Genomic DNA, 6,616 nt, shown 5'->3' on the forward strand with positions numbered 1-6,616 from the left:
TCCAATCAAGAGGGGAAAAAAGAGAAGTAGAATCTATAAGCAAGGATCTAGCAATGTTGGCATCCAAAGCTGGAGTACCATTACTATCCAAAGACCAGCTAAGCTTGTTAAAAGTGTGTTACAAAAGAAGGATTTTGAGTGATCAACACGCTATTGCTTATGCTACTCGCTTGGGATATGATCGTGGTCATCTCATAAGTGGAGTTGCAGCAAAAGCATACATATCAAGGCTACAAAAGGCTTACTTGAGCTTATGGGTAGGATAATGTCTGGTTTCATTAAACATTGAGTGACAGTATAATCAGATTCCAACCTAACCCAAACTAGTTATTGCTGCAGGTCGAAGGAAACCATTTCTGAGGTCTAAACGTGCAGTTTGAAGTATGGGATCTGCACAAATATCAAGACTTGTTGGGTGCAGAATGTTTGGAGCCATTTTGTACCTAAAAGCCCATAAGATAGACTTAGGCTTTGGCCAAAACAATGTGCTTAGATGGGTTTAATTTTTGGATTGTACGAGCCAAATCTTTACACTATTGTATCAAGAAATCAAATGCCTTCAAACTGACTGTCATTTGATTATCTCTTTTGTCAATATTTGCAATTCGATTGCAATAAAGATGTGTTTGTTTTTTATTGAATATATTGCCTTGTCAAGGTATAAGGCTATGAATATCATAATAATTTAATTTGGATAGACTCAATTATCTCAATAGTGAAAATCTTTTATACATCATATTCAATAAATTTGATGAAATTTAGCATTGACAATATACTCGCTCTTTTATTTTTTTGGTTGAACTAATGAGGTATTGGAGCATTTGTCTATGAAGGTTTAAGACCATCCATATCATGGATGAATTTATGTTGTTGGCACATAATATATTTATTCAAAATTTTGAATGTACATTAACCAAACATTTTGTTTTCAACAGGATATGTTGAAGCATATAGCTTTGATTTCAAGTGTACAGAAAACTTACTATTGAGGTGGCACCAATCATTGGTGACTTATGTACCTAGAGGCAAAAGAGTTCCACCACCCCCAGATACAATAAGGAAACAAAGAAGAGTATTGATACTTGAACTCAATGGTGTTTTACTTAAGACCATTGAGATGCAACATGGTGATGTATGTCCAGACTGGGCCAAACATATGCATCTTGTGGAAGAGAATACAAGTGTTTGGCATTTGATTCGCAAAGATGCATTCACTTTCCTTGATTTTTGTATGCAATGGTTTGAGGTATGGATCTGGAGTACTAATAGACTACAAAGGACTCGATGCATTCTTGAGTTGTGCTTTCCTCGGCACCATCAAAAGTTTAAGGTCGTAGCAGGGCATGCAGCATGTCAAAAGACGGATCTTCTTATTGGATATCGATTTGTATACCACAAAAACTTAGATGTAGCATGGAGAATTTTTCATGACCTGGATGGAAATAACACACTAATTTTTGATGATACCCTCTATAATGTAATGTGGAATATGCTTAGAACCTACTTGATTTTTCCAAAGATGTGGAATCAAAATATAGAGGAGCTTCAAAGTTTTTTGGAGACAACAATCAGCGCATGGTTACTTGGTTGGATTTATGCAAAGAACAAACGGGAGTATACTTGCAACACTTTAGTAAATGAAGCAGCTTATGATAGAGAAACTTTGTATGTATTGGAGCAATATATGAGAAAACGCTATGTTTGAGATACAATTTGTACTCAATTATTATCTTGACGAAGGGTTTTTGTCTTCGGATAAATTGTAAACTTGAATGTAACAATCTCATTGAATGTAACAAGTGTTCTTTGGCATTATCATCCCATGTTTTTACTTCAATGTCCCTCAAATTTGAGCATATATATCATGATTTATAATCTTGATATAGTGTCTAAGATGGGTTTTTATCTGTGGATCAATCGTAAACTTAGCATATTGTTACTGTCATTGAGATTTACTTTTTGTTTTGTTGTTTCTAACACCACACCCTTTAGAGATCTCTCCTTTCTAAGGTTCCTTTTTATAATGATATTTAGAATTCTTTTGGCAAATTAAATAAACCCCATGTTTTTACTTCAATGTCTCAAAGTGGAGATAGTATTTAACATTATCTTCTTCATATGAAAGGTGTTGTATAATCTCAATTAAGTTTAGTGTCACGTATGTATCTATACAACTACAAACAAATACGCCAAATAGTTGTGTCAAGATATAATCTATTGGCACAAAGAGTGCACCAACAAATAGATGTTAGCTCAAACTACACAAAAATACCGAGTTTCCAACCAATCCTATAAGAAATGGGACTCGAATAATTCCCAAAATTCCTAAATTTGTCTTTGGTGTAGATAGTGTTTGCACTCAAATAATAGTGAAGGTGGTTTACAAAATTCAGCCAAAATGTGATTCTAAATAGATGCCCCTTTTCCCTGGTGTAGATAGTGTTTGCACTCAAATAATAGTGAAGGTGGTTTACAAAATTCAGCCAAAATGTGATTGAATTTTTTGTTATACAACACGTGGGTTTCTTGAGCAATATGAGAAGGTGAGGTAGTAAGTGTTCACTATGCTTACAAGATGCCCCTTTTCCCTCAAATAGATATTGTGTGGACTTCAAGATAGCTCTACATAATTTGACCAACCATGAACATCATCACCCTCAATGGAATCCTTTAATTTGGTGTGGGTGCAAAGTAAAGGCGATAAGATCCACTAGGTTATGTGAGAATAAGTGGCTTGACCATAGTCATGAAAAACACAAGCAGGGTCTATAGACTATATATAGAAAATAGTGGAGCTACATCTCATTACTCTTGATCCAATTTAAGGGAAGTAGTTTGATGAGATCGATACACACACACACCTTATAATATTTTAACAGCTTTGTTCTTATGGTCACTCATAGTCTTTGAATTCCGCAAACCCTCTTCTCATAGTTTAATTACTTGTGGTTGTGAACATCAACTCATAACAATGCTCTGTCTCTCTACAGACACACACACACACACACACACATACTCACATACACATATATAGATATACATATATACATATATATAAATAGATATACATACATACATATATACATACATACATACATACATACATACATACATACATACATACATACATACATATATATATATATATATATATATATATATATATATATATATAACAAAAACACTTATGCTTCATGAATGTCAAAATGAGGCTCACCCATACAAAGGCATCATTTTGTACCTTTTCTAATCCAAAATTGTATGTTACAATTCACTATATATTTGAGAGACCAAAGTCTAATCTTTATCGTCTTAAACTACTTATAAATAACAACACTTATAAACTACTGTTGTTTACTTATAAATAACAACACTTAGCTTACACTGAGGAAAAATAGATTATTTATAATGATGAAATTATATATCCAGTTTTAAGAGTGTAGGGTTATTTCATGGATATATATACGTAATAAGCCAACAAATTCCACACATATATCCTCAAGTTTTATGAGCAAAATAAGTTCAGCTAACTTACCCTTTTTATGTTTTCCAGTAACATAATTCCAATCTGCACCTCGATTGACAAGCTCTTGGATGACATCTATTTGTGTAGAACCTTTAATAAAGTCAAGGGTGGTCTCAAGCAGGTTCTCTTTATAGAGGTCATGTGACGACACTCGTGACGTTGCTTCAAGAGGTATCGTGTAGAGCATGTGTGTGTGAGAGAGAGAGAGAGAGAGAGCCACCAACAACCTGTAGCTCAATTGGTAAGGGATTTGAGTCTTTATGCGAGTGAATCTTGGTAGATGTGAGACTATGTGTGTGCGAGCATGTGTGTATACATATATACATACAAGCATACGTATACATATATACATACAGACATATGTACATATATATTTATGTATATGTGTATGCATGTATTAGTTAGACGTGAGGTCGTGTGTGTATGTGTGCATACATATATACATACGTGGATTCGTACATATATATTTAGGTATATATGTATGTATGTTACTGATGATGGCGAAAATTGGAAAAGAGGAGTACCAGTACAGGACGTGGAGGCAGGACTCGCCGCAGGAGGCGTCGTGGTGATTGCAATTAATTTGTGGGACATGGCGCCATCATGTAGGAACTTAGAGATAACAGAGTATCACCCAGCCGTGTTATGCTTCCAGTAGCCATTTCTGAGGCGAATCAAGGTTTGCTTGTCCCAGCTTCTACCAACTCCATCGATCAAACACTCAGGAAGCTGCTCCTCTTTCTGCGCCACAATTCTGAATATGTCCTCCGCTACACGCTGTTCGCCCTCAAGCTTCTCCCCACGAGGAACAATGTTTATGGTAGAATCCTCCATGCTAATTATCATTGCAGCTGTGATAAATTCAGAGATTAGGTGGCGCTTAAATTATAAATTAAGATACATTCTAATCAGTGATTAAGGCAAACTCACAACCTATAATCTCCAATTATGAAGCTGGGCAAAATCACAACTTCTCCATGCACACTATATTCCAGCATGCACCTCACACAACTTCTCACTCACAATAAGGCCTTGCCTGTGTGACTTCATTTTTTATTCCAAATGCCCGTATACACACCTTACAAAATGGATGGACCCATATATTCTAGACGTCATTTTTACTCAACTGCCCTCCGCCCCACGTCCCTGTATTGGACCCACTCATTTCGAGCATTGGATAAACTTTGCAAAGGGTACTTTAAAGCTAAGTTCAACAAATGTCCTAAATAAACTTTATTTCTAACCATTGAAAAAAAAAGGACAACCTTCGAGCTCAACCGGTTTTGATTGAAAAAATGCGTAGGTTGATCGGTTTTATAACCTAAAATCCAAATGTTTGAATCTTTAAATTCAATGCTGGACTAAATTACAACCACTTTTTCTCAATTTGAACCGTAAAAAATACACTAAAGGATGGTTTTTTTCTCACACCGATCAAAGATAAAGCCCCTTTTGACTCAAATGGACAAATCAAAGCTAAGGCCCTTTTGATTCAAGCTTTGTATACATATTTGAATCTTCTTCGACTTAAGCACTTCAAACGAGTCTTCAAAGCAATCACACCCAAAGTATATCTTCAAATGAAGTTTTCTAGTGGGAGGTATTGGAAAAATTAAACCATCACCCTATTCCATGTACATTAACACTTTATATACTTAACTAGCTTGAAAGTGCCTTTTTACACAGGCTTCCCCTCCCTTAATTTTTACACATGCCCTCTGTCGTCCTAGGTCCCGCTACTATAATTTGAGAGAAAATGATTATTGGACCCGCACATGACGACCAACCCTCCAAATTCCTATTGTCAAACTTCTCACTCATAATAAGGCCTTGCTTGTACACACACACACACGCACGCACGCACGGACATGCACCGCGCGCGCGCACACACACACACACACACACACCTTACAAAACGGAGACAGATATTCTAGACTTCATTTCTACTCAAATGCCAATGCCCTCTGTCCCAAGGCCCACTACTACACATTCACATATATTGGACGAGTATTGGACCCGCTCATTTTGAGCATTGGAAAAACTTTGCATACAATCTTATGGGGTACTTTAAAGCTAGGTCCACTTTGAATTTTTCCATAATCAAGCTTTTTGATGAGCAATTTAGATGAGAGCTTTCTTTATCAACCATCAACCATCTACATTGAAATGACTTTGAAATGGGCACACAAAGTAAGATGAGAGAGAGAGAGAGAGAGAGAGAGAGAGAGAGAGAGAGAGATTCAAATGGAGATCATTTGTATTCCCATATACAAATTTCACTATTTGTTAAGAAAGATTGAGGGTGCTTAGTGTGGCTTCACAAGCTTTACCAAAAGCTACCACATCTAGCTATCATACATCTAGTGAGATTGTTAGGTTAACCTTATATGATTTAATCCCATTGATTATCAAAGGTGACAAATAAGAGGTAGATCTAGAAACAACATCGAAAAGGATAGGCAAATAGTTGGGGATTTTACTCCTCTACTACATTTGAAGTTAAAGGGACCAGTTGTGTGAATTTAACATGCTTTCTCATGTAAACAAATAGAACCATTCAACATTCCTTATAGATATATAAGAAGAGGTACCGCATAGAGCATCTGTGTGTGTGTGTGAGAGAGAGAACCACCAGCAACTTGTAGCTCAATTGGTAAGGGATTTGAGTCTTTATGTTCGTGAATCTTGGTAGTTGTATAAGTTAGATGTGAGACTATGTGTGCGTGAGCATGTTTGTATAGATATATAAGAAGAGGTACCACATAGACCATCTGTGTGTGAATTTTAACATGCTTTCTCATGAAAACAAATAGAAGCATTCAACATTCCTTATAGATATATAAGAAGAGGTACCGCATAGCATTTGTGTGTGTGTGAGAGAGAGAGCCATGAACGACGTGTAGCTCAATTGGTAAGGGATTTGAGTCTTTATGCGAGTGAATCTTGGTAGTTGTATAAGTTAGATGTGAGACTATGTGTGTGCGAGCATGTGTGTATACATATATACATACAAACATACTTACACATATATACATACAGACATGTAAATATATATTTATGTATATGTTTATGCATGTATTAGTTAGACGT

Source organism: Cibotium barometz, chromosome 23, assembly GCF_041138505.1.
Source record: "Cibotium barometz isolate CiBa-2024 chromosome 23, ASM4113850v1, whole genome shotgun sequence".
In the NCBI taxonomy this organism is placed as follows: domain Eukaryota; kingdom Viridiplantae; phylum Streptophyta; class Polypodiopsida; order Cyatheales; family Cibotiaceae; genus Cibotium; species Cibotium barometz.